General features: G+C 37.1%; 1 protein-coding gene across 1 annotated transcript in view; it reads left to right on the forward strand.

Moving 5' to 3' along the window:
- Nucleotides 1-19154, forward strand: part of LOC113236526 — a 121866-nt gene that overhangs the window by 43279 nt on the left and 59433 nt on the right. The window lies entirely within an intron of this gene.

The raw sequence follows: 19154 nt of genomic DNA on the forward strand, positions 1-19154 counted from the left end.
TGTGAATTGAGATTCCTTTGCGACCCGGTTTCGTTTTGGCATTTAATAAGCTCATTAATGATTCTAAATAAAGTAATAGATTTTAGTTACGAGATGAAATCGACTCACGTTTCATACTTCACCTTTCACTGCCAAGTAACTATACCCAATATCAGCCACTATCGAGTCCACGTCCCCGGAAAGGATCCAATAAAGGCGATATCAAAACAATATAAATCTAAGTATTGGCATCACGTTCACTCGTACGGCGTCGGAATGAGACGGCGATACTCTATTATACGCGCCCATCCTAATCTCTTTATAAAAATATACGAGAGTCGTACACGCGCCAAGTTCATATTATGCGAAAGGTTTCTATCGGAGTCATTTAGTAAATCACATGTACGAAACTACGGCAAATAAACTTGTAAGAAAACTGCCATTACTGAATATACCCTTATTTATAGTGTATGCTTCTATATATTGAACTACCTGAAGGTAATAATCCCGTCACAAAAACGTTGTTTATGATACAAAACTTTATGAATTGTTCGTATTGAACACTAACAAAAAGTATTTAGGTATGCGTGAAAACGCGTCAATTTTTAATAAAAACAATCAAAGAGGCAATGTTTGTGGCTGATCAGTGAGCATCTTACAACTTAGCGGGTTTTTACCCCGCGATTTGATATTCGGGGCGAGCGTGCTATCGACAGGCATCTTGCCCCTTCTTGCCCCTTACCCCGCGTGATTAATTAGCCCCGGACGGTGATTAATGCCTTTCACGAAAAAATACTCAACAAAAATCAATTTTGTTTGCCCCCAAACACGTAGGCCGGGGGAAACCATGTGGTTTTTTTTCCAATACAGAAAGGCCAATGCCTTGCGCAAGATTAAATACCAAAACCACGCATTTATTAGCATCAATAATCTGTTTTTTAATAACAGGACCTTGGCGCTTCTTTATTTCTGCTCAATGCTACGTACACGTTGTTCAGTGATTTATATAACCTGTGTGTAGTAAAGTACATTCGATTGTGTAATAGATGCCGTATGCCAATGTCTACACCTACATGCCAAGATCTGTACGGCCTAGCTTTTATAAAACCGGCTATAAATTGATACACACGAGGAAAACTTGACTTCAGAACTTTGATAAATCCAAACAAAGACCTGAATATACACCACAAGAAATCCAATTAAGTAGAGTCCACAGGGTCTGCCTCACCGAACTTTGAGCTTTCATCAATGCCCTCAGCCTCCCAGTCGTACCCTTGAGGTTTAATAGATTTTACACGGAGTCTTGGTCTCAGATCCTAGAAAACATAAAATAATGCAGATATCGTTTTTGAATGCCGTCAAATAGATTTTGTGATCAAAATGTATAATTGCAGTCTAGTGATCTACTTTAATTGACGCTGATGTAATCTTTCTGGTTCTTTTGTATTACTCAAGGCTTTATTTTATCTTCATATTGTCGTTCCGAAGGGAAATGGTATATTACCTATAGAACCATAACACCTTATCGAAAAGCAGTAACTCACAGCATAAACGTGCTCGTATTCATGTCATTTACCGCGCTCTATGATGACTTGTAAGCGCGTAAGAGTAGGGATGTTACCTGTACAAATAAATATCCGATCAATTCTCAATGCGTGAAATGAGAGGTACTGCGAAGCGACAGCTCGCAGCACGAACGTGGTCACGTTTATGTCACATAGCGTAATACAAAGGTTTGTGAACGTGTCGTGGTAAGGAATTGAGATAGCACCATAATACGCAATGCGTAAAGTGAAAGGCTTTTTGGAATAGCCGTTACTCGAGGCATAAAGGTGTATTTACGTCATTTACCGCATTGGATGGCGAATATGCTGCGTTTATGTCTTTGGCCGTCGTGGATAAACGAAATAGTCTACAATATTCAGTGTTTACTATCATCATTACCCACAACCCGAATTCTTGTACTCTGTGCCAAATACAATGATCTTGTACTAGTATTACCTACGAACTACGATTTTGACCATGTCCTCTACCCACCCGTCTCGTTGCAGAACGTTCCACCGTTTCTGTTACCAATTTTTGGTCATCATTCTGTTGTCATTGTACTCCACTCGTCCTCGCAATATGTACTGCTCAGCGCCATTTTACATTAATTATGCTGATTATTATGCTTACATTCACGACTTTACCGCAATATGGGTAATATATCCGATAGCGTTGTGCCATCCCTACTGTGTGAATCGCGTCGTAATCGATATCTGACCTCAAACTACCAGCGAACCACGTGTCCCGCAAACTAATTTAAGCGCCTTTCATACATAACTAATATTTCTACACCAAGACTAAATCAAATTAAAAATATCTTTATTTCACAAGTAAAAAAATCACACTTGAAATTATCACATTGATTAAAAATTACTTCTCATTCGCAACGCAGATTCTCGTGAAAATAATGAGCGAGAGACTCTAGGGGTTACTTTTTGTAAATAGACCGGTTTACATATGCTTGAAGTTTATTATTGATTAAACGTCGTCTGATTCCAAATATATATGTTTGGGAGAAACTGTCCATCTAAATTTTAAAGAGAAGTCCCAAAGACACTCTGATGGGCACTGGTTTCCTCTTAGGAAAGGGTTAGGACATAGTTTGCGACGCTGACACAATGCTCGTAGAGGTCTTGACATGTGTGGCAAGAGTTGTAAACTTCGGCTAACAGGTTTTATCACCATGTTTTCCTTATTCTCTAGCGAGACGTATTACTTATGAATATGTATGAATAAAATGACGATTTTCTTTCAAATTTTCCATACACAACAAACGCATCGTTGAATCAATTACGTTCACCTGACGGAGATTGGTATAAGACATTAACTCGGAAATTTCCTGAGACGTTTAAGTTCGTTTCAAATTTAAGTACATTTCTCAAAGAAACTCTCAAATATCATTTCTGTATGTTAATTCGTCACTTCTGTCTCGACTGACATCCGTCAATCATCATTAAACCCCACCCTCACCCTGAGCATTAAATGGGGGGTGGTAAGTACTTGAAGATTCAGGTGCTCGTTTTATTTTAAATCGACTTTTATTCAGGAATTTTATGTGTTAACCTCATTTCCGCTTTTAAGCCGTTTAAGACTTTCTTACTTATTGGTGCTTTTGACTGCTTGAAATTGAGTACACAGTTTGAATGCTATTGAGTGAATTTACGTTATTTCAGACGAATATGTATAAAGATATAGTTAATATTAATATGTCATGGCGATTCGCTTTGAGTGTATAGGCACCTGTAATCACGATATATATACGTAGGTCGGATGTGAAATCCCTTTGTACGCATTGAAAATTCCGAACAAAAGCAAGTATAAAAAAATAACAATTTACTAAATTCGAAAATTGAAAAGAACGCGTCAAAAAACAAACTGGCCGACGCATTCCGAAAATGCTTGGCGATTCCGAAACAAAACAGCGAAAAGGCCTTGTTCTACGGCGTAGCGGGGTCGTTCACCCCGCGTGGGTCGATACCCCGCCTCCTTTCCCGCACACCCGCCCCACCCCTAGACAGGCTTAGGATGAGTGAAGACGCTCGGAGACTAATCGTCTGGCGTAGCACTGATGAACATAAAATTCGTAGCTACGAGTTCTTTGCTACGACAAACTCCACTATGTAAATAGTTTTGGTGACATACAAAGCTCCATTTCCCTATTTCTTTGCATAAGGAATGCTTTTTTCAAATTTTGTATCTGAGATCTGAGATATCTGATATCCGGTTTTCACAATATACATAGACAGCAGGAAATATCAAGCTTTTATTGTACGTGATATACTGTACGTGATTCGCACTAAAAATTTCCGGAATGAAGAAGAAAAAAATACTGTAAATGGTCAGAAATGAATTTATTGTTTCTCAAAATATTCTCCGTTAGCGTTAATGAATTTTTTTATACCACCACCATATTTATATAACCAATTTTGAAAACATTTATGCCACTACTCCGTGACAATTTCTGAAACATATTTTTTATACTCTCCGACAGCCTCTTCAGGTGACGAAAATCGTTGACCGCGTAAGTGGTTCTTAATTTTTGAAAATAAATAAAAGTCACAAGGTGCCAGGTCAGAGCTGTACGCGAGGTGGCTCATAAGGTTAACGTTGTTCACCTTCAGAAATTCATTTGTCCGTCTGGCCGTGTGAGAATTGGTATTATCGTGGTACAAGTGTGGTAGCCACGTATCCAGTTTTATTAAAAATAGAAGCAATCATCTGCTTAGAGGCACTTTGCACGCGCGTCACTTTGGTTGCTTTCGACTCATCTCGAAAGACCCATACGCTCGAATTTTTTTTTTCATTTCATGTGTGTAACAATCGCGAACACCTAAGAACTCGATGAATAAGGTATTTAAATTAATAACTTTAGTAACTATAGTTTAGCATTTGCATTAATATTACACAGTCAGTAAATACGATCTAGAAACATCGTTTGCTGTTTCTTGAATCTGAATCCTGACTCCGGCTACTGTGATAATGTTGGAGAATACTCCCTCTACCATTTTAAATTCACAATGTATCGTTTCGGTCATCTCAAAGGTGAGAATTCAAAATAAATAATAATGTATGATTGAGATCTTTTGCGAAACAACTCCACTAGTTTTTATTATGATTTTGTATTTATAGAAAGATCGAACACATTGAAAACTTTTTCGGCCCGATGGGATTGAACCCACGATCATACTACACCGTAGTATTGGTCTTACCAACTGAGCTACGGGTCAAGTTATCGAAATTCCCCTAGAAGAATTGAAGGAACTCTAAGCCTTCAATTGAACATACGTAAAAAATTTACAGAGAAATATCTCCAATTAAAATTTATGTGCAAAATTAGATGTTTTGTAAAATAATAATTAGTTTTAGACTTTTTATTTTAGTCTGTTTTCAGGATTTCATATGTTTGAGTAATAATAATAATAGCCTTACAACAGTACAGTTTACAGTATAACTTATGCAATTTCTATTTGCCAGTATGGTTAGTAGCAATACTAACCAACTAAGGCAACTTAATTTACAGTTAGTAGTGTGAAACCCTTCTCCATCTTCTTCCAACAGACTCTGTATTGTGCCAGTCTTGGCCATAGCCTTCCTGCTACCTCTACGATATCATCACTCCACCTCTTTGATGGCCTGTCTCGTCTCCTTTTCTTATAAATCGGGTACCTGTTCGTGATTATCTGTGACCACCTTCTGTCTGTGACTCTTTGAATACAACCAGCCCATTTCTACTTTAGTGACAATACCCGATTTACAACGTCTCTTGCCTTTGTGGTTTTTTCCCTACTGAGCTTTGCGGTCTTTCAGTCTTATATTCATCTATATTTTCTATATGAATATATGTTTGTGTAAAGTACACCCTATCGTGTAAGAAATTAGCACATTCTTTAGACATTATACTTAGGTGCATCGTATATTTTTAATAACAAATATCTAATACTTATTATTTTAGTTTAAACGCGACACACACGTCCGGTACTCACTCGGTTTTAGGGTCCACTGAAAATCAGCGTCACAGCCTTTTCCCGGCGGTGACATTAGCTGAGTGGATCCTATTACATACGCCACAGCCGCGCACATGACTTCTATTTAGTACAACAATAGTGTTGACTAGTTTTGTGGTCGCTTAATTATTTATTACTAAGATTTTATTTTTAATTAATTTTATTTAGTTTTTTGTTGTTATTCTATTTTCTGTTTGTTTTAATTTAGTTTGTTTTAGTTTTAATTTAGTTCTGTTTTTTTATTTATTTTTTTACTTTTTATTTTTTACTTTTTATTATTGTGTTGTGGCGTTATGTAATAAATGGATTCTATTCTATTCTATTCTATTCATTTGATTTAGCAAAACAGTTTTTCCCGGTTCTCCTCCAGTGACTCACCTTCACATTGTTTATAAGTCAGATTTGCAGTTAAATATGATTTCTAGTTGTTCCTAATTAAATATTTATTGTTACTATTTTATTAAATAGGCACTGCACGATACCTGCCATAGATAAATGATGTAAAGCTAATTTAAAAAAAGAATGTCGTCTCTAGTAATAACTCATGCGCAGCGCAAAAGCACGCTCGTAAATACCTCTATTGACTATTAGAGCGGCAATTCCCGAGATGAATGTCTCCCGACCAGAGCCATATTGGTTAATAGAATTTGCGCCAGACGTGTGTTTGTTAGTTCCTAGCTCTATTGTGCCTGTACGTGTTTCAATACATGTATGGCGCACTGCTGTGTATGGGTTTTTTGACACATATATCTTCGAAAAGTATAGGGTTTGATTCCATACTCAATACTTCATTGCATACCATAATGTTGTATACAATGTGGTAGGTAACATAAATTAAGTTTATTATGGAACCTGTAAGCTTCCATAATAATAAACTTGCACAGCAAATGACAAAAATCTGTATAAATGAAAATAATTTTAATCCTATTCTATTTACTAAAGCCTTGGGATTATTACAGGTATATATTGCTCACAGTGCATTTGTTGAGAAAAGAATTTAATAACATAATAATCATTTATATTAATTTTGTTTTACAATAATATAATTTATTAAACATAATATTATCCGTATTATCTATTAAATATTATAATCATGTATGTTATTAATCCAGTCCTATCCTTGGACGCCACTCAGTTATCGTCTTACTCCATCTGTCATTTTGTGTCTCAGTTCCCTTACCTTTGTTCGACTTCGAATCTGGACTGGCTTGATATCGAGCATGACACGCTCCATGGCTCTTTGTGCAACTCTCATTGTATACCCAGCCTCCAGCGTTAGCGTCCATGTTTCGGCACCGTAAGTATATAGTAGTAGGCAGAACACACTGATTATGTAGACGGGTCTTCAGACATTGTGGAATTTTAGCTGACTTAAGAATGTCGTCCAACTTGCCAAACGCGGCCGACCCAAGCTGAATTCCTTTTGGGATCTCTTTCATTTCATGCTCCTTGCCAAAAAATAAAATATAAAGATAAAGGAAGGATCAGGAAGGACAGGAATGTCGGGTGTCCAGCGGCGAGATGGGCGGGTGACATCGCAGAAATTGGGGGGCGAATCTGGATGAGATTAGCACGGGATCATGGGAGTGGCACAGAAACTTGGAGGCCTATACCCAGCAGTGGGTGAAGTCAGGGTGTATATGATGATGATATTATTAATTGGACATATCCGTGTCATCTAAGTATTCATGTATAGTAACTATTAGACAATATGTTTTTAATAGTGTTAGTCGGAAGGAATATTTAGTCGGAATGTCTTCGCGCTTTGTAAATAATTTGAAATTATTCGGACGAACATACATATTTCCAGGATGTATTACATACACGGTAAAGTAATAAGTTTGTGTTATTTTATGTGTGTGTTATATTATTGTATGTGAAGAAAGGTTTGCAACTATCGGTCGGTTTTATACAAGAACTCTTACAAGCTTTTTCTGAAGAGCAAACAGGACTGATCCCTTTACCATTAAAGCTAGAAATAAGTAGTGAATGAAACTGTAGTCAAAAGACTTACAGACACTTACCTTGGAATCGAATTCGGAACTGCATGATGAACGCAAACCGTTCTAATAACTACACTACGACTGCTTACAATTAGATCCATAAACTAGAATATCACATAAACTAGACATTCCAAACAAACATCATCACTCTATAAATGCACGCAAAGTGGTATTTCCTACTAAATTAGTTCCGGCGCTGATGCATATCAACAGTGAGCTCCAATTACCGGGCGAGGGGCGGCGAAGCCGTGCGCGGGGATCTGGCTTGTCTGCTTTGAGTCAATGTGTCGGCGGTATTAAACCAGAGCAATGTGCACAATGCGCGGTGATAGGTTGAGGATGCTTTATGGGATATAATTGCTTCCTTCTGGACAGATTACGGAACATTAACGACACACGTATATGTTTGTACGTAATATGATTCTATGTGTTCTAGTTAATTATTGCCTTGCTTTTGGAAGAACCTTGTTCAAGCTTTAAGCGTTATCGTATCATATAATTGTTTCACCAAAACCTGGCAAGCGAAAGTATTTCTTATTTCACTTTTCATATTTGATGCATTTAAAGTTAAATTTGTACAATAGCTAATAAACAACAATTAGAATCTAATTATAAATTCATAAAAATAGAAAGTAAAACATATAACATAATCTCAGTACAGAGTACTAAAAAAACCGACCTCAAAAGTACGTCGAATTACGTCTATTTGCTAAGTTTCATTGAAATATCCCTTAGTTCGCCACTATACAGGACTTGATACTATACTTAATATATACTTGATAATAAAAATAGGTTCTCACTACGGCACTACTCAAAGTATATCGAGGGAAAAACGCCTTGAATTGGAGAAATAGCAAAATGAACTAAATAATTGCTAAAAGTAATTGCTCCTAAATTAAAGTTAGGCGCTACTTATAAAAATGAATCTTCATGCGTGAACAGCCACCCTTTGAAGTGGATGATTTTCTTCAAGGTGAAATGGGACCACTATGGAAACACTCCCTTTCCAACAAAAAAAGAATCATGAAAATCGGTTCACAAATACCGAAGTTATCGCGTAACCATACATACAAAAAAAAAAGAAAAAAAAAGAACATACAGTCGAATTGAAAACCTCCTCCTTTTTTGAAGTCGGTTAAAAATTAAATTAAATCAAAATTAAAATACTTTTATTATAAGGTCAAGGTACATTTATGTGATAAACTCTGATAACCATATTAGGCTACGCCTGTGTCGTGGATATCACGCAAGACGTGTATGATAGTGGACGAGTATATACAGCATCTCTTCTATACAAAGTCTTAAGATAAACTGAATATATATGAATAAAAAATAAAGAATTAATACACTACAATTATTAAAGTAAAAGTTATATAAAAAGTTATAAGTGCAACAACGTCATGAAAATAACTATTATAATAACGTGTAATACGTAGGTGTGGGTGTATGTGTGTGTGTGTGTGTGTGTGTGTGTGTGTGTGTGTGTGTGTGTGTATGTGTGCGTTTTCGAATTTTCATTGCTAGTTAAGCGTCTCTATCACTCTTTAGGTTTCGGCATTGTTTCGGACTCCTTATCCCAAGTCAAACAAATATTACTTAAATTAAAATTTTATATTATCAAGTAAAAAATAATCAACATTGAAGTAACATTTACAAATCACGCAATTTTATTTTAAATTTGCCGAAATTTTGTTTGACAAAAACGTAGGTTCCATAAATGTACATCGATGTATGGTTAATATTTTCAGTTTTCTAAAGTAAGATATTTTTTATCATTTCTTCCGTGTTAATATAATAATATAAAAGTTAAGTAGTATAAAAAGAAATTATACATTGAAGAAAAGAAAAGAGAAATAGAAATTTCTATCGATCCGAACTCTGAGACATCGGAAAACTTCCCCGTTTGCGCTTTCTGATCACTGGAGGCTTCAACGAGACGAGATGTAAGCTCCTTAGCGATTAGTTACGCCTACTGTGACCCTGAGAGACCTCAAATTTCCACTGCAAAAGATATACCTAAAGCTGTGGCACTTTTTAAGGTTGGCGGGTTAAATTGCAAACAAATTCCTTGATTTTTTTAATTATTTATCAAATATCTGATATTTTTATAGCGAAAATTAAAAGGTTTTTACGTCAATCGCTTTTTCATCATTGAGGAACTGAAATTTGGGTTTCGTCCAATAGTCCTTAATTAAAAACATTGTTCTAATAAATTTTCAAACTCCGCAGACAACTTTACACTTTGTTAGGCAATCCTTGAAGGTAGGCGTTGAAGTGTAGCTACAAGTGGATATAAATTCAAATTGAAACAAATCTTTATTTCGTAGGCAAGGAATTTACACTTGAAATCGTCATTTTGATTAAACTCTGCTGCTCATTCGCCAGGCAAATTCACCAGCGAAGTATAAGTAAGAAATTCTGGTGCTTGCTCTTTGTAAATAAACATTAGTACATATTTTTATAATATCAAGTTGCGGACCGAACAAGTCGTGCGTCTGGTGGTAAGTGACACGCCTGTCCATAACAGTTGTAGTGCTTTAAATTGCAAACATCGTGGTAGTGACCACTGCGCCCGTCATCCTGTAACATAAGTTGACAAGCCCCATGTGTCTGTAATTTCACCAGCACCCTGAACCTTCATATCCGGAACGTAGTAATGCTCGGCAGAAATAGGTAAGGTAGTACTTCCCAAGACGAACGTTTTCACAAGGAGCTCCACTGCTATTAAATCATAATTTCAAATGTCAGATCGAGACATATTATTATTAATATCTGTGTAGCAATTAATTAATTCATATACTAATTTGCTGCATGGCAATATTTAGACTCGGATCTTTAGATCTAAAGTAGTTGACTGGTTTGCTGTTAATAACCTACTTCTTAATGAGAAAAAAACAAATTGTGTGAAATTTACATTACCCAATGTTAGAGAGACGGTTACAAACATTGTAGTTGGAAACAAAAAATTGAATCTTGTGGATACAGTTGTATGTCTAGGTATAACGTTAGATGCTAAATTGCAATGGGGCCCCATATAAGTAAGTTATCAAAACGGCTCGGTTTTGCAGTGTACGCGATTAAAAAAATAAGGAAACTTTCAGACGTCGAAACCGCTAGATTGGTTTACTTCAGCTACTTTCACAGTCTTATGACATAGGGCAGTTTGCTTTGGGGTAATGCCGCCGATATCAATAGAATTTTTGTCCTGCAGAAACGTGCAGTTAGGGCAATTTACAATCTGCGTCTCAGGGTATCTTTGAGAGATAAGTTTAAGGAAATTAATATTCTTACACTAGCGTCATATGTAATAGTGCAAAATGTAATTTATGTTAAGAGGAATAGTAATCTCTTCATGAAAAATAGTGACAGACATAACATTAATACGAGGAATAAATATAAACTAGCTGTTCTTGATAGTCGTCTTCACAAAGTCAAAAAATCATTTAAGGGGCAATGTATACGCTTCTATAACAAGATTCCGGTTGATATACAAAATTTGCCTTTCACAAGGTTTAAAACTATAGAAAAAACAAAAACTTTATACTAAAGGTTATTATGCAACTTCTGCGTACTTGGATGACAAAAATCCGTGGTAGTAACCCGTTTTGCTCTTGGATACCTCGATCTCTGGTGTTTGAAAGCAAAACAAAAAATACATTGTAAATGTTAAATGCGTACAAATGTTATTTACGAAGAGCAACCCCTAGAGTTTCTTGCTCATTCTTCTCAGGGGAATCTGCCTTACGAATGAGCGGTAGAGTTTAACCATTGTGACGATTTCAAGTGTAATAATGCTTACCTATGAAATAAAGATTATTTTGATTTTTGATTTTGGGATGACATGTGCGTTCGTTATTTTTGAATATGGCAGGCTGTAGCATAATATCTGCGGCGCTGTTAAACACGCCGCTATGTTGCCGAGCTTTTTCAGTCGCACCACTATTGTCTGACACTAAACGCTTTAATGTTTCAGCTTTATACAGTGATTCTTGTGATGCCACCTTATAGGCTTATAAGTGACCCGGAAATAGTGAAGGCGAAGCTGCCGAGTCTTGAACATCGCCGTAAACTTGCCTGCTTGTCGGTATTTTACAGGATATATCACGGAGAGTGTGCGATGGTATTACACGATTTAATTCCGCCTTCGACTTTCCACCACCAGACGTAGGCTTGCGTTTCACCCCTATGTTGTAGATATTGTAAAGATTCGCACGAAGCGTAACCCCCCGTTCATACGGCATTGTACTGCACGTTTTTTGCAGTATAATCTAAACTGAATAAACAGTGGCGCATACATTAGATATAGAACCGTTCACACGGTGTTTACTGCAAAAAAACGTGCAGTACAATGCCGTATGAACGGGGGGTTACGTTTCCACATTTAAATGGACCACACTCCTTGTATGCAGACTTATTCTCTGAACGTTATAACTTCTACCTTTTCAAGGCGAGAGTGAATAGGCATTATTTAAGTGTGCATGCTCCATCGTTGACCTCATCGTCACATTCCATCAGGTGCGATGGAGGTCAAATGCGCACTTACATTTCAAATTAAAATTCTTCGGCCGGGATCAGAGACTCGGGTTTGAAACTCGACGAATGATACGTGCCGTTATGATTATTACGGTTCCTAAAGCGCTTCAAGTATGTAATATGGTAATTATCCGCAAAGCCGAGAGAATCCTAAGTGCAGCAATGGCGACATTTTTGTCGCACATTAAGCGTTCAATCCAACTCCATTAAAGCGCAATCGCCGTCCATTGTCGCGCACTCAGGACAATTTGCGCGAATTCGTGGGTTCTGCTTGTGAAGTGATGCGAGTTACGTTACTTCAACATTATTTAAGAGATTCGTCACCATTTGAAAAAGTATAATTTATGGATGATAATGTATATTTCGATTGTATTTTCCCCTCGAGGTTGTTCAACATTTTTTCAAATAGAAGAGACACATTTTCACGTATATGTAATTTGTTTCATGTGTTCGTATATATTTATGACGTTCATGTGACCACACATGGTTCTATTAGGTATATACCAAGGACACGCTTTATCGAGACCCGTATTTAACGAATTATGGCTTTTGTTTGAAATGTACAAGACCTATTTGCTACGGCGTAGGTGGTACTTGGTACTTGGTGCAACGGGCTGGCGCCCGCAACTCGACGACAAGGCGCCTATTTTGCGTGTGCTGGTTGCAGGGCCCTACTCAGTTTCCAACTTAAATCGCGTATGTTTTATCAAAGAAACCAACGTTTCGGGCCTTTTACAGGAAGCCAGTGACCTTGGGACCTGTTTGTAAATACAGTATATAGTTTTATTTCCAAAGATTCCATGTATAAACAAATCTCAGAAATCATACAAAGTCATTCTCTACGTTCTCAAGTCAGAATGTTTTCGGATATATACAGAAATAGGCATTTCACTATGTTGTATTTCAAAACTAGTTTTAACAACGAACAAGACATACATCATAATACGAATGGACAATCTTTGTAATTTTAATACCAAATGACGGGGCGAACAAGTCGTGCATCTGGTGGTAAGCGACACACCTGTCCATAAAGTTGCAGTGCCACTCAGAGCTTTAAATCGCAAATATTTTAGGGGCATTGCCACTGCCCTCGCCAAATCCGAATGCAGTAATGTTTACATTATTGCTTGGCGACAAAAATATGTAGGTAAGGTGGCAGTACTTCCGTGGACGAACATTACATACAGTGGTATATCACTTACTTAAAGATAAAAAGAAATATGTCAATTCAATTTAAAATGTATCGATTCACGATCACTGTGTCTTGAGAATACCACATTATTTATTAAATTTATTCCATTAAATGTTAAAATTAAATTAATTTAAGAACTAAATTAATAACAAAACTATGTCAATCCGCAAAGTCGGCTTCGTCAAGAAAACACAGATATAAATCAGCAACAGGTTTCGTCACATAAAAATTAACAATGCAATTCACCAGACTTCGCCGTTTTTATCCTCTTCTTAGCCAAATCTTAGCCGGTTCAAACGTCCCCATAACACTGACAATTGTCACATTATTTGTAATTAAACATATGAATATTGCAAATTGTTGATAAGGGCTTTAACGATCGTTTTGCAAGTCTTGTCAACATATTTGCTTGAAAACGCAGGTTACTTAACCACCAAGTTGTGGTAAGGGACCTGGCTATCCATAACAGTTACAGTGCCACTCAGAGCTTTAATAGCCACGATCTGAGGTTGCAATGCCACTTCGCCAGTTACTCTGAGACATAAACCTTTACGTCAAATTCACACAGACAATGTATGAAAATCTTCATCATGCACGGCACGGTTCTCCTCTGCGGGTACGATTTAGACCATATACCGCCCTGTTGGTCCTATACGGATTGCGTAAGCGAGTGCTGTTGCTAGTCAATCTCCACAAGTGTACGGTATTCTAACAGGGCTTCGAACCACTGACCACCCAATTAAGAATCAATTCAATTGGTCTGCCACTGAGCTACCACCACTCTCAATAATAATCATTCTGCCGCAGCAATATGGCTTTGAAATTTCTGTAGGTGTCTATTACTTACTCACGACATGTCCCAAAATAGAGTATTAATTAGTGTATGTTCCATTGGGATGTACACAATTCTGTTTATTCCCTTGGCAATAAAACTAAGTCTATTAGCGGCGCTATCGGAACTGCGGCTTGCTTGCCGGATGTACCCATCCGGGTTTTTCCGAAGGGAAAACTACGGAGCCACCACGAAACGTATTGCTCAAAGGGAGCGAGACTTTCGTGTCAATGTTTAGCCGTTAATTCTTTGTACAGTTACTGGCGCGCTGGGATTTACAATTTGGACTTTGGCCGAATTATCTTGGAGTTGAATTTAAAACTTAAGTGGAAAATGTTGTTTTCAGTTTTTATGTTTTCGATAAAGATGTCTTTTGACAAATGATAATTTTATCACAACATTTGGTAGGTAAATGCAACATGCACAATTAATTTCTTCTGTTTTAGTTTTTTCTGGTTTGTTTCTCTTCCTCTACTCACGATGTTATTTTCACACACGCCTATTTATTCCTGGTACTTTTGACCAGTCTTGTTTCGAAAACGTTCTTAATGTTATTGAGATGTGTACGATAAGTCGCCTTTTGTCCACGTCGTGTCGTTTTTCTAAGTAAAGAAGTAAGTTCCTTTTCATATAACTAAAGCATCGAAGCACCCTTTTCTGTCCTTGTCCCTGTATCATCTTGCACACAACAATGCTCTCTCGTATTACACTGTTACTTATCAAGGTTCTTATTTCTTCAGCAATCGCCCTGGTTGCATGGTCTTCTGCTACACCCACCATTCATTGTCACACATCAGTGTTATTATCACCAAGCCCCGAATAAACTGTCAGTATTCCTTGTAAAATAAAAACATTTGACTCTTGGTTATCCAATATAAAAGATGTAAATAAAAAGGCAAAAGTGCTTAAATCTCATAAAGTGGATAATTTTATAAAGGGGCTAATTTTATCTCAACTCAATACTCGCCTTGAATAATAAAAATTGTGTAGAATTTTAAAAGAAAATAAAATGGGAAGAAAACACAAGTTTGAAGAAAGGTTCTAAAGATCTGGCGTAATCTGGAGCGAGGAAATGGAGTGTGCGAGTGTAATGGCGATGCTGCCGTCCTGCTCTGACAGGCTTAATTACCCGCCGACAGTTTACAAGAGAGAGCTGAAATTGCGACTAACGTAGGGCCAGGACCACGGCGGCAGAAGAGATAAATAAAATTAAACTTACAAATGCTAGCCTGCTGTTTCTCATGACTAACATCAACAAACGCCTGTTTAAAACACAATATTCATATTCTTATCGAAGAGATTGCGACAATAATATATTAGGAAACTCGGTCAAACATTCGTTTTTGTGACGTGATATGCCGATCCCTATCTAATCAATGAATAGAGGCCCTGACAGGAGACGTCAAAATAAGGTAGTATTATTGGTTGTTTATACATTTCCTTTGCTTTGGTGGAAAATAGACATACATAAATACATTTTTTTTAATAAAAGAAAAGAAGAAAAAATTTCATTTCCAATGCATAACACGAAAACTTAAGAACTCGTTATATTAACGTGATTTAAGCGACAAGGAATTTGGAATGAAATGCTAAGTTACAATTTATTGAAGAAACTTAAATATTACATAAAATTCTGAGCGAGTTGTAACAATCCGCTACCAGAGTTGCTAAATCGCTACATCTCATGAAACCGCGTATCTCATGGCGCCAAACCGAGGCTCTTTACCCACTTAGAGTGAGTTACTCAAATGACGTTTACAGTTAACTGTTCGCGTCTGTACCGTCAATCTTCACTATGAGACGCCCGTATTGAAACTATATTTTAAGAGTTTACTATTCAGGTTTGAACTCTAGCCTCGCCGGGGAAGTTTCAAAAATTAAAGTTTTCTGATGATGTATGATGAGCGGTGCCGATGCTCCTCGATTGATAGGACTATGGTTCGAGTCCTTGTAGCGACGTCCTTGGTCGAGTGGCTTGCACACCGGAGTTCATGATGATCCCCGACCACGGGTCAATGTAGAAAAACTAACTTTTATCGGGTCTGAGTGTTTGTGGTAGCGTCGTTGTATCCGATTACCACAACACAAGTGCTTTGGTTACTTACTTCGGGATCGGAGTGACTTAGTGATATCGTTTACTGTTCATTTGTGACGGTATATATGTATCTCCAAATTACGTACGTTTGTACGTTTTTTTATTACAAAACTAAGGGACGGGACGAGCGAGTTCTTGGAAAAGTCTCTTGGAAAACGTGCGCCATGCGATGTGATGTATAATGGATTCAGGATGATGTGAAAAAGTTGTACATACATTGTTGTCCTCACTTACTTTACATACTTTTTATATCTCTAACGTCATAATTTATATAGGAATTTTCTTCTGTTACGACGATAATCTAATTTTAGAAACATATCCAGGATGTTATAAGATTGGGAAATCACAGAGAGACATTTATGACATAGAATTACGTGACAAGGGTTGCACTTGAGGGTCATATTTCTTCGGTAATATATGATTGGTACTAAATTATCCATGAGTAATTTTAAAAAATTCAATAAAAAAATTCACTACATACTCGCACAATCGTCTATCCTAAAAAAAGATTTCTTTGTACAGAAATCTTCTTCTTAATTGGTTCATGATCAACATCCTACTGGTGGGCACGGTAGATATGGTTTTAGGTAGTCGACCATGTACACTCAATGTCGGACCCTTGGTACTTGGTACTTGGAGCAACGGGCTGGTGTCCGCAACTCGACGACAAAGCGCCTATATTGTCGGACTCGCGTGTGTTTCAATAATTCATTTCGGCCCTGTATTACTCATTGCTGGATATAGGCGTGCATCACTCCTGCCAACATTTCCGGTATCCTTACGTAATAAGGTGTCATGTCCAACTCCACTTACGGTCTTTAACACGATGCCCTAGGGCGACGTCTCGAACTTTCGTCAAACGTCGGATTTCCGTGTTTCGAATTTTATCGGACAGTGAGTATCTTCGTCATCGAAGGACGACTTCCAGCATCCTGAATACTATTCATTCAGTTGGTTGGTTGCTACAATCACTATGTTTTTATTTAAAAAATTTGCGCAGTATTTGGAAAATCCTCATGGTGCAGGCCCCCGGTGGAAACCAATCCCGGGGCCTCATAAATAATGTTGGTAGATGCTAACTTGACAACCCCCCACTAAATCGTGTTAGGTTTCAGACGTTGACACTGCTAACAAATCACTTCTTACTTGTTAGACTAGCTATTAGAGACTGCAGCCCGCCGGTCTAGACTTATCTTTATCTAGATCAAATTCCACTCAGACTTTGAGAACATTATCTAAGAGAGTACACTCGTCTAGTCGACATAGATTCGTTAAAATGTTCAAAACAGACAAATATTGTTTCACTTTGTTAACGAAAAAGGTTTTTTGTGGAGAACTTGCTTATGAAATAAGTATACTGCAGAATCAAAGGATATTGCTCTGTGGTCCATAATTCTGGCCAAAAGCGGTTTGGAATCTTCACCAGGTTTCCATTCCATGATATTTTCCTTCATTATCCACAGCCTGACTCCACTCATCACGAGCTTCTCTAGTCTTACTTATCTACTGTCCGCGACTTTGACGTCGTATACCCATCTTACTGCAGAATTTCGGTTTCTGTAACCGATTCTTGGCCACCATTTTGTTTGTCTATCCAGTACAATTTTGGCTTCGTTATTTGGTCTCGTTATGCAGTCTATGTTTTGCTTAACGTGTGTAAATTAGAAATAACTTATTAAAATGAAAATACTGAACATCTTACACAACTTTATTAAACGAAAACTCAAACTCAAATAATCATATTTTCATTGGTAAGTCAAACGCAGTCGTCGTTGAAATCGTCACATTAAACCCTACTACAATGCATATTCCCCTGAGAAGAATGAGCTAGAAACTCTATGGTGTGCTCTTTGTAAATAAATATTTGTACACATTTATCATTAACTAACTTCAAAAAATGGGAGACTTCAATTCGTTACGCGATAACTCCGGGTTATTATAATTTGTGAAACGATTTTGATAATCTTTTTGTTGGAAAGAGTACCTTGGTAGTGGTTCTATTTAAATTTGAAGAAAATATACCACGTCTCAGGGTGGCAAACCAGAGGATGAATCCAGTTTCAGTTTCAGAATTTATTTCAAATATCTTTAGATCGAGACAACCTGCAAGAGCTTTATTCTTACTGTCCAGTACTTAACGATAGGTATGAATTGATTTTTAATCCACTTTTCTATATCCTTACTTTTTTACGCACTCAAAAACAAGTGAAAATCTAGCGGAGAATGTCCGGCGATTAAATTATCCAATTACAAATCTGACCGACTGGGCTGACCTCAACACATTACCCTGGTTTAGTGTAATTACACTTTCAGCATTTTAGCACTTTAGCGCTTGCAGCCGCTGAAACCGCTTAATGGCTTAATGCTAAGAGATAAACCTATTTCAATGAACGATAAAATGGCCTTAAAGGGAAGTGTCAATAGATAATGAAAAACAAACGTTGTTATGTGTTATTTTAATATGTACTTTAACATTTTATGTTAGGGTGTATTTCGTGTTTTAATTTATTAGTTCACAACCGAAATATCCTAAAAGCTAGTCCAAACTGTCCACACAATGATGGCTTAATTTAAATTTAGACCTTTTGACCTCTCAGACCGTCCAACTATAGTTATTTAGTAGCAGCTGCATTATCGTGATAAATATAGATAGAACGACGTTGGTATTTTTAGAATATCGTCTAGAACTACACTCACAAAATAATGGGCTTGGTTTATTTCTGTACCAGTGCTTCATGCTGTACATTTTAAGCTTGCCATTGTCATATAAAAATACATTTATTACACATAGATTGTAGTTTACTTTAGTAGTCACGTAGACAAGTTTTAAAATAAGGTTTGGTCTATGGTAGCACTGCCACAATGTATCTAATGCATTAAAGAATTTCGGTTTTACATGATAAATGTGCTAGTGAAACTATATGCACATGGGACTTGTCCTCGTGAATGAAAGCTCTGAATGGCAATGTTA

The sequence above is a fragment of the Hyposmocoma kahamanoa genome, unplaced genomic scaffold (genome assembly GCF_003589595.1).
Source record: "Hyposmocoma kahamanoa isolate Upper Pololo Valley unplaced genomic scaffold, ASM358959v1 102, whole genome shotgun sequence".
In the NCBI taxonomy this organism is placed as follows: Eukaryota; Metazoa; Arthropoda; class Insecta; order Lepidoptera; family Cosmopterigidae; genus Hyposmocoma; species Hyposmocoma kahamanoa.